Source organism: Numenius arquata, chromosome 1 (assembly GCF_964106895.1).
Source record: "Numenius arquata chromosome 1, bNumArq3.hap1.1, whole genome shotgun sequence".
Classification (NCBI taxonomy): domain Eukaryota; kingdom Metazoa; phylum Chordata; class Aves; order Charadriiformes; family Scolopacidae; genus Numenius; species Numenius arquata.
The window spans coordinates 128,692,167-128,703,710 of NC_133576.1; positions in this window are offsets into that span (position 1 = coordinate 128,692,167).

The window sequence follows — 11,544 nt, forward strand, 5'->3', positions numbered from 1 at the left end:
CTTTTAAACATGTTTCACTTCGCCTGGAGAAGTCAGCAGGATTGGGGCAGCACCCAAGTGATTTGCTGAACTGGGGGACAGAGTTGCCCGTGACAGCGTATTAAGGTTTTAATATAAAAATACATGCACAAAGTTCTCTGTAAACACTAAAGAGAGAAAGGCATTTTGCAATGTAAGTACAGTTCAAAGCGCAAATATTATTCATGTCAGGAAAACCAAGCACCTGAAAAAAAAAACCTCATCTTGAAATAAGATATATTGTGCAGTAAGGCCAAATAATTACTAGAAGTCACAGGACTTGGGGAGTATCATAAAACCCCAAAAGCAGCCTGAAGGAAATACTAATCTTTGACAGTTTTGGCACATGGCATGAGCCACGCACTGCAAGAGCACTGCAGTCAGTGGGAGTCTTTCTTTCCACTTCAGGCTTTGGCCTGGAGTCAGCCTGACGGCCCTGCCCGGCTTTTCTGAGTAAGTATCTTTCCCATTGGATGACCCTGAGTCTGTTTTCCAATTACTTTGTTTCAGCACTGCATCACAACCAGAAAGAATCAATCCATTACAAAAAAAGCGAGAGCCCCCACCTGGAGAGCGCACTGCCCTAATTCGAGCAAGCAGGTCCCTTCAGGACAAAGCATGAGCAGAACTGGCTTTTTGGATCCTGGGCTAATAAAACCCCAGATTATTCTGCAAATTCAGCGGTCTTTTGTGAGCTACAGTTTCTGGTTTTCAGGCCCCTTCTCTGTGTCTTTGATCTGCTACAAAGCAAAGCTACCATGCAGTTGAAATTAATTTATCTTATATTGCATCAGATGACGAGTACACATATGGTCATTTTCTCTTTCCTTCCCCTTCTCCATCTCCCCCTCTCTCTCTCTAACCCATCTCCCAAGGCTGTAGATTTATAGACAATCAGACTTCTTTCCCGGTTTCTTTTCAGTGTTGTTTCATTTTAATAGGACCAGTGGGAATTGGCCTACTTAATGAGAGAAGCTGTGAAACGTTTTGTAAATAAATCTTATTCCACACTGTGAGGAACAGGCAATATCCAAAAAATATTACAAACTCCTTTAAATCCAAAAAAAAAGGTTAATCAAAATGGCCATGTGTTGATGCAAGGTACAAACCATTTTATTTGGGTAATTTTGAATGTGTGATTTCTAATAAATTTTATAATATGTTGTTAATAACATATAACAGTTTCACGCAAAATTATTTTGAAAGAGAAGTCAGGGCTTTCAATTTTGAAAATATTAGATTAATATCTTGGCAATTTTGAAAAATGCTCTGAGCACTTTTTAAGTTCAGGAGGTAATTTCAACCAACCCTATTCTACGGAGAAGTTTTGTACCAAATAATCTTTCTATTTTGACAGATCAGTTTATTAAACAGTTTCCAAACCACTCCACCTCTTAACTTTAGTAAAGCTTTTTCATTAAATCAGAATAAAAGAGCAAACCCAGCAAGACAGCAATTTCCTGAGACCATATTGGATAAATCCAGAAATCCAGCTCTGTCCCAAAAATATAATCAGCGTTACATAATCTACAGTAAGTGCACCAGATAAAGATAAATCAGCACCTGCCAACTAATGAGGAAGGGTTATCATTAAATTATCCCATAGTAACAGTTCTTTCTCCTTTCCTCAAAACTCACTTTTAAAAACCTGCTTTAAATGCCTATTTTAAAAGATTGCTGTTATAAAATATAAGTTCCCATGCTAAAAACTCTCTTCAAATTCTTCCTCTAGAATGACATTCTAACAAGAAAGCAATAAAACTGCATACATTGTGAAAGATAAAAATACTTTATGTTAGCAGTTACGAAAAGGGCTTGTTCTGGGTCAGTTGTCCTCTGGCTGTTGACGTAGCAGAAGCAGCCTAGGAGAAGATCTGCCAGGTGCCTCTGAACCACTGTCACAGGGGACACAGTCCCAAACTCTGAAGTTCACAGGAGCTCGGGCCCAGTCAATGGGTTGGGTGTTTACCAGCAATAGGTTTACTAGCACTGCCCCCCACTCATAAATAAATGTCCAAGGGAACCAACTTCTTTTTCTTCCTTATCACTGTTGAGGACTTTTCCTGTCTCCCCCTCCACAGCCTCCTTTTGTACCCTGGTTCAGGGCCTGGAGCCTGCAACCTCTGCTGTACAATACCCCAGAGCATACTAGAAAACCTGCACCCCACAACAATCTTAAAATGCTGTGTCACTATGAAATATCGTCATTCCTGCTCCCACCACTGCCACCACTGTTAGTCACCATGGTCCTTCTGCTCCCCTGGTCTCCTCACCATGCAAGGGCTCCCCAAATTTGCTTAGTCTGGTGGGGGCTACCACACCACAATTTCTGCGATTTAGAAATTTTTTGCTCTCACACTGGAAGAGAGGCTTCTTTTCGCCCCAAAACATGTAGGAAGACCAATAGGAAGCAAAGCTCAGAATCTCAGAAGCATTAAAGTACATCATTTTTACTGAAATTAATGACAGTAAAATACCTACATAGGACTCAGGGCCAGATACACAAAAATTTCAGTGGGAAATCAAGTCCCTAAAAGTGTGTGTTTAATGCCTAATGACCTTAACCCCTCAGTTTTCATAAGTTAAAAACAGTGAATGTAGAGGGTTTTTTGAAACAATGTTTAGTTGTTTTAAAATGGATTCCTGGGATTCATATCTCTGAAATTAATAGCATGTTAAGAAAAAAACTATGTGAGAGTTCATAAGGAACAATGTTTGTAATATGTTTAATTCCTTTTGCCTCCATAGAAAGAAAAAAGAAAATTTTTATTCTTCCTACATAACTAATTCACAGATTTTCTTTGAGGTAGAAGTATTTGCCATGTGAGCTATTTTTTTGTGAAGCACAGATAGAAAATAGTCATCTCAGTACATCTGAACAGACTCATGACCATCTTTGATGCCAGATATGTCCATTAGATAATTTGCTCCGAAACTTGGAGCCGTAAGCCCCAAAACGCCACAAAGTATTTGGTGGAAGATGGGAAGAAGAGAAGAGTAACAGGCTTGGAAATCACTAGCTCCGGGGTTATACAGTATCAGGGATGGGGGAGATGGGTGGTCACAGGCAGAACTCATGAACCTACACTTCAGAAAGTTTCATTCATTGCCTACTCAGCTGTACAAAGTGGGAACAAAAGCAGATGCCACTCCTACCAACAAACACTACCTAAACGAACATTAACACAATATTCAGGTAGAGGACCAACTGCAGATCTAGAGGAGAGTGCTATGCAGAGGTTTGCTGTTTGCTTAAATATAGCCTTGACTGAAACAGCGCTGTCAGTTTTGACTAAGCAAAATACTCCAGGGGTCTAAAGGAGGGCAGAAACTATAGCCACTTTAGAGCGTAAATCTCTCCAGCTGCAGGAAATATTATCAGCAGTAATCATTTAATCATGCTCAAGTGCGGTCACCCTGAGTTTGCCTGAATGCATATGTGAAGCAAGCTTATTTTACATGAAATCTTCTTCATAAGCACAGTAGTTGCCTCCTGCATGTATTAAATTTTTAGGAGCTTTTCTCAACTTCTTTTACTTCCTTTAGCTCCCCAGCTAAAATTTCACTGAATTTCACTGAATTTTTTTTTAGAGTTGGAAGGGACCATATAGATCATGTAGTCCAACTCCCCTGCTGAAGCAGGATTGCTTAGAGAATGCTACTCAGGACTGCATCCAGGCGGGTCTTGAAAATCTCCAAAGAAGGGGACTCCACAACCTCCCTGGGCAGCCTGTTCCAGGGCTCTGTCACCCTCACCGTGAAGAAATTCTTTCTCATATTCGAGTGGAACCTCCTATGTTCCAACTTGTGCCCGTTGCCCCTCGTCCTGTCACTGGGAACCACTGAAAAGAGTCTGGCTCCCTCCTCCTTCAACCCACCCTTCAGATACTTATAGGCATTAATAAGGTCTCCCCTCAGCCTTCTCTTCTCCAGACTAAAGAGTCCCAGCTCTCTCGGCCTTTCTTCATAAGGGAGATGCTCCAATCCTTGAATCATCTTTCTTGCCCTTCGCTGGACTCTTTCCAGTAGTTCCCTATCCCTCTTGAATTGGGGAGCCCAGAACTGGATGCAATACTCCAGTTGTGGCCTCACCAGTGCAGAGTAGAGGGGGAGAATGACTTCCCTCGACCTACTAGCCACACTCTTCCCTATGCAGCCCAGGATTCCGTTGGCCTTCCTGGCCACAAGAGCACATAAAATAAAATAAAATAAAATGCTGAGATAACTGCTTGTGTTTCCTACTTGTCTGGCACTGTCAGAGGGAGAAGGGAGTGATTTAATAACTTAAGGCTACAGAAATGTTTTCAGCCAAAACAACAATCAAATTCCAAAGTTCTCTGAGATTTGATTCACAGTGTTTACAAAACTGTGGTTCTGTGACCTCTGCTTATCATTGCAATCATAAATAACTGGCTGTGTCCTTCTGCTCCTTCTAGTTTCCTTTCTCTTTCTCTTACTTCATCCTTAAATTGTACATTCTAAGGAACAGAGACAATCTTTTCACAATAACCAACTAACAGTGCAGGACCATGTGTGAACTAGTAAGTACTTCTCTAATACAAGTAATGAATACTCAGAACAGTAACAGCGAGTTCAAACTGAAATACCCCTTCTGTGCCTCCCCTGCAAGTACTGAGCATCAAGTCATTGTGGTTTGAGTTACACCAGCACATGGGCAAAACAGAGACCCAGCAATCCTACAATTAACGTTCTAATGTTCTTCTCTGCACTCTGCTGTTTACAAATAATATTAAGCACTTTGCAAATGTGATGCTTGGAATTTAACACGTAATTCAACCATCATTTTACCAACTTCGAATGTGATGTGCTTAAGTTTAATGGAGCCAAAAATGAATACTGTAAGAAAAGCGTAATCTCAAAACATGTTATGCCCCAGTATTGAAGGCACCTTATGTGAAGGCAAAAATCCATGTCATTGCATGGTACCATTATATTCACATGGAAGAAATTCATACATGTTTAGTATGAGCAATCACAGAAATCCTAAGGAAGTTTTTCATTGTGACCAGTTTTGCTCATAATTGGTTATATACCTATTAATTTTTCAACTCATGGGAGAGAGAGAGAGATTTATCTTCAGACAGAAAAGGTTGTTTAAATCTTTTAAAGGAATTTATAAAACGTAATAATCATACTTTTTTAATAATAAAAAAAAAAGGGGGGGGGGGGAGAGAGGGGCAGGGTGCAAAAGCCTTTCAACAAATGAAAACTATAGTCAGCACTAGTTTTAAAGTCAAGCCACTGGCAAACATCCATATCTAATAAAAGCAACTTTCCCAACATTCCCCACCAAGAACTTTCTTTCCCTCCCACAATATCCCCATGTGCTTAAAAAGTAGCCGTGACAATTCTTAAGCATGTTGTGTAGCTAAAATATAAGACACCAGTTAATGAACTATGTACCCCTAGATCTGAATGGGAAAGTATGCTACATATGCTTAGATAACATCAGAAATAGAAAAGTCATGGGAAAGGAACTTGGAGACTACATTAGCCTAAGAAATCTAAGATAAAAATCTAGCCCAGACCTCTAAGGGCACAGGTCTTTGAGACCTCTCACATGACCAAATTATTTCATCATTCACAGCATTCAGGGACAATTCAGCCCGTGATTGCGTACTTAGTAAGTGGCATTTATTTCAGGCCTATTTCACCTTGCTGAAAATGCTGATATTCTGCACTAAGTACTGTTTGGGAGTGTGAGGAAAGGTGGTAGAGGTTAGGATATTTCTGATCTATATAATATCAAAGGAAGTGGATTACCTCAGCAGCTGAGATCCTACACTGGCCTCAACCTACCATCCTCTGGGTTTGATAATTTCCAGACAGAATTTCAAGACAGGAGGTTTTTGTAATACATTTTCATCTGGGTTTTTCCTTTGGCTTACCAGAGCCCACATCCCAACCTCAATATCATGTAGCTGGGCTCGTGTTAACTCAAAGGCTATTTCTGGAGGGAAGGAACAAGCATATAGTAGAGGGGATGGGAAACCTTAAATACAGAGTTAGGGAGTGGAAAAACCCCACTGCTCCATCTGGTCTCTGCAAAGACCATACTTACTTACTGGGTACCAGCATTTGTGTTTGTCTTGTCTACAGTTTGCATTTGGGTACTTTTGATACATAATACGTATCATTAATACTATTCTTTTGTCCATATATCCCAATTATGCTGAAAGAATCCCAGATTTTAAAGATTAAAAACATGTCCCATGAATTCAGCATTGCTTTACAACGGGCCGGTTCTTGAATCAGAGGTCAGCAGACACAAAAGAAAACAAGGGGAGGCTGGGAGAATGCTGAACAAGAGCAGATGTGAAATTTCACAGTAACGAGAAAAAATTAAGGATTTCAGAGTTGAATACGTAAAGTGAAAATCCATCTTCTATTTCAATTACTTTAACAATGGAAGAACTCCCCATATGATCTACCTTTTTCATCTAGTCCAAATGTGCAAATCTAGAATTAAAATTACATTTTAAAATATATTACATGGAGATTTCAAAGAACACCCAGGCAAACTTGCTCCCTCTTTTTCTCTTACCCACCTCTTCACACATCTCTTTTTCTTGTATTGATCTTTCAGGGTATGATTCTGTGGGGTTGAAGCCAGTTGAATTTTTGTTGTTGGCTCTACTGGCAGCAGGTTAAGACCCAAAACGCATATGTTTGCAGCTATCTTGATATCTGTTATGGTGCTAAGGACCTAAAAATGAACAATAACTTCAGATGAAGAGTTTTTTAGTACCTTTCAAATAGTCAATCTTGGAGAAGAACCATTAGCCCTGGGATGAAACAGTCCTTTATTCTGACTTTGCTTTTATGCAAATTAATTTAATAGATTTCTAACCTTTACGGCTATAATATGTAGACTGACACTTCCTTACAAACAGGATTACTTCACCTTCATTCCCTCGATCAAATAAAATGGTACAATAAGAAATGATTTGTAAGGATGTCAGTTTATTTGCATATGCTTTGGTATTCTCTTTGTAGTACATGCAGCTTAGGTTAACTAATCAGGTGCTCTCTCCATTATAGTTTAAATACTTACTTTATATTTTTTTTACTGCTATATAATGCAAGGAAACACACAAAAGAAGGCCTATAATAGCTGTTAATCAACCCAGGCCAAAAATGAAGGCTAAGTTTGCAGCTGAAAGGCTTTACAGATATAGATATTCTGGAATATTATTGTGGTAAAAAGTTAGCACAAATGTGGTTTATAGAAGGTTTTGCTACTACAGCTTATCCTAAGCATTCCTCGCTTCTGCTGTCCCAGGTTAAATACATCAAAGCAGCAAAGCACAGTTTTATGGGTGGAACTCCATCTACTTCTGGCAATTTTAGTAGCACAGCTATTCTGGTCACACATCATGACTCATCACATTCTTCCTGGCAAAAGTTTGTACTCCAGCTAGAGAACTGCTGCCAAGCAATTATATGTGGTTTGTGCCAAAGAGAAAAGAAACAACCCAAAAGCTAAAAGCAAATTGTTAAAGAAATATCAAAAGGAAGGTGAAAAACTCTAGAAGTAGGATAAAATACCACTCCTCTCATTCCACAAAAATCCTGAACTTTGTTACACAGTTCTGGCGAATGCTAGTAAGTTATGCCTTGAATTGCTCTTGCTCAAAACTCAGATATCAATATGGTCAAGTTATGGCCAACGCTATCTAAAACTCGATATCATTCAGAGAACCTTTCCAGCATTGGGTAGGAATGCCTCGATTGTTAAATGAGAAGCTGCTGCCCGAGCATTCATACACCAAGGAATCACACACACTAGCCAGGTCTTTTAACTGCTCAGATCAGGGTCCCTTCGCACATACGCTCTTGGGCGCGCTCACTCCTTCTTCAGGCTCAACTCTAGGCTTCCTGCAGCAGAGTCCCAGGAGTTGGATTTCATAAAAATAAGTACTTTAATTGAAAGGTATAGCAGCAAGGTCAGCCTGGGTTGGGTGCCTCTGAAAAGGGAGGGACCTTGAACAAAGAAATCCCTGGGCAACGACACCCTTGTGATCTCTACACCCACCCCTCACGCACGTGTCACGTGTCTTTTAGTCCAATAGTGATTTTTGGTCTGGGATCTTCTAACACCTTCTTGGATTCCCTCTCTGTGTCCAGGCAGGCCATTGACTGCCCTTGTTGATTTACAGTCTCTGCTGAGGGTTGGAGTCTCCTTATCTTCTGGTTTACGCTTCTTGTGCACCTGCGCTCACTGGCAGAACATGGGGAACTGAAAAGTCCCAGACTTCGGGAAAACACTACCAAAACATCAGTGTGTTATCACCATTTTTCTTAGACTAAAAGACTAAACACAGCACTGTACCAGCTGCTACAAAAATTACTAAGAAAATTAACTCTATGGCAGTCTAAAGGCTTCAGCAAATCTAGCTACTCATGCCAAGTATAGCTAGGCAAGCAGCATAAATCACACTACAGTACAACTTAACTAACTTATTCTAATTAAAACTTATTTATTAAAACTTACTTATTTAAGATAAACAAGCTAATATCTCTCAACATCATACCAGCACCAGATAAACATCAAGTCCTATTTACTCCTCAGTCTCCTACTTAAACAAAGAAAGATGTAATTCATAATCTGTGATTGTGAAAGACTTAGGATACTTCCTAAATCTTACGGCAGTGAAAATGAAGTAAACTGTGTTTTACTGGAGTGAAACTGGAGGAAAATGCAAGTGATCTTCAAATAGTGATGATGTACCTTAACTACATTCAGCCTTGTACTCTCCTACCATTAGACTGTATATACTTCAGGCACTGAAGATAAAAGATTTTGACTTACACACACAAATGGCAAAGTAAACTACACATGTTATCAATTATTAGGACTTTTCAATAGCAGGAACAACAAGAACTCCCAAAGGCACCACAGACAACATAAACATGCAAGTCATCTAGTAGTCATGATCCAGTCTACAAGACACACAAAGAAAACTTTTGTATGTGGAACATGATTTCAGAATCTCTTGAGACCAGAAAGCTCTCAGTGTTTCAAAAAGAGATTAAATGTTAACTCCATTGGTCTCTTTTGTCTGAAATTCACTCTTTCTATGAAACTCAACCCTGCACAAAGAGCCAGAATCAGGATTAAGGATCTCATAAACCCCATTTAATTCCTTAAAAAGGCTTCCGTGCAGAAATGAATTCCAGTCTCCAAGAAAAATTGTACTATTAACAAAAGTAAGCCAAAAAGAGTCATTTAGAACTAGTCTGAAAATTACCTTTATACTCTAGAAAACTTTTTACATTTTTGGAAAAACTTTTCTTCCCAATTGAGATGAACTTTCTTTAAAATATGCATTGAAATTGAATGTTAAAATATTTTCTCCTAAAAAATTATAAATAGTAAGGTCAATTTCTCTGTTGCTACTGGCTAAAGAGTGATAGCAAAAAATGACAAGAATTGTGTCAAAGTCACCTAGCAGCTACCAGGGCTTCTGGACAGGCTTATAATCTGCAGGGATTCTCCCTAAAATTGGGGAAATGGTTTTCCATTTACAAGGAACAGGAGGCAGAAAAAATGCAAGATAACAAGTCCCCTGTAATATTCTCTTTGTGTACCCTGTAGGAGGTTGAGTTCAACAAAGACAGAGAGAAAGAATGAAAGACAAAAGAATGAAATAAAGAAAGATGACCCTGCATTCATTTTCTAGGCTCCAGGTATAGCCTTACTTGGGGGTCTCCCTATGAGTCCTAGCAGCTCTTTCTGGTGATAAAAGAGTTACCGCCTGTTTAATTTATGTCTGTATTTAATGCATGACATAAATGGACTGATCAGTGCTTTTGGTGAAGGGACAGGGAGTCTCTACTGACATCAGCTGATGAACAGTAAAAAGAACAGTCCATTCTAAGCAACTGTACTGCTGAAACTCTTCGTGCTAGCTGAAAATGTATTTCAAAAGCATTAGAACTCATTGTCCTGAATTCCCTTGGCTAAAACTCTTCTTGTCAAACTCAGGGGTGGCTTGCCATTACTGATCTAACAAGCTGTTGAGCCGTTGCTATCTGTCAGAGAGCAAGAGTCAGCTTAGTGGCTATGCCAGCTCCAGACAAGCCTAATTTCCCTGTAAGTTTGGGTGTATTCCTCTTTAAAAAAATGAAAAAGAGTTTTCCTTTTTTTTCTTCCCTTTTTTAGTTTGTGTAAATTCCAGCATTATTATTTGGGCATGAGCCAGCCTAACGTTCAGTATGCCTGGGAGCCACAGAGGGTTTGCAAATGCTGCACTGCTGCAGGAAACAGTCCCTGGGAAATGTGGGCTCCGAGTTTCCCATTGCTTACCTTAGGGAAAGGAGAATACCCCAGGCAGGAAGGGTCTGTTTTATGGAAGGGATGTCCATATAATCCTGTACATCACCAAACCCCAGAAGAGCTCAAGCTTCAAAGAAACTGCAATGTGAGCACAGCAATAGCCAAACAACTAAGAGATCAGTTGGAAAGCAGCATAGCAAATGCTCAGCTGTGAAAGTAGCTAGCAACAGATGTGGCTAGTGGGGGCTGCCACTTAAATTGAATTTTCCAATATATTAATTTGTCTATTATCTGTAATCATAGGAGTAGAGACTGGGATACAGTAAAATAGAAAACTCAGTACTGGGGAGATGCTGTACCCATCACATGGTATAGTGATTCCACAAATCCAATAAAAAGGCTGCGGTACACATGAAAATCAACTGCATTTATTTTTTACATGACAGATGAGTTTGCTTAATGTGTAAGAACACTTTAAGAAATTGAGAAAGGAAAACTGGCCTGTTTGGAAAACTTGTGTCTCTTGACTGGAAGCCCTCTTCTAAAATCTGAGGACACAGCATGACCCCATACTGCAGATTCGCCTGGAACTGGGACTCATCTGAAAGAAAAATCATCAGAAAAATCATGACAAGATTTTTCAGCATTTTGCACAAGAAAAACTTCTTAGCTGTCCTTCAGAAGTCAGTATTTTTAACTGAAACTCTTCATGACATTTAAGTAAAAAAAAAAAAATTCTGTAGTTACATACAGCATAATCATTGCTATTATCTTATTCCCGTCTCCTGTACTAGAGTATTACAACTACAAGGTTTTCTTCACGCCTTTTATCACTAGGTGGCGACGTTAGAAGCAAGAAAAGCGATGAAGACCAGGAGCAGAGCAGGACCTCTACATGTTAACTTTCACCACAGTTTGAAGGAAACATTAAATCCTGGACAAACTCTGCTCCATTTATTTATTTGAAAATTCAGGTACTGACTTTAAATTTAAAGCAATTAAAAGAAATGCCAGCTCAGGACTACAAATCCCTTAATACAATATAATGCTTGAATTTTAACCATTCTAATCCTCGTAATATAAACATTTTGGTGGGAACTTAACCCACCACCTACATAAACACCCATCTACACCTCTTCACCATGTGAAACCCATATCAGAGCTCTGTAAATAAGATGGGAAAGAATTGTCTTTCATTTCCAGGCATTTCCTCTCCTTGTGGTTTC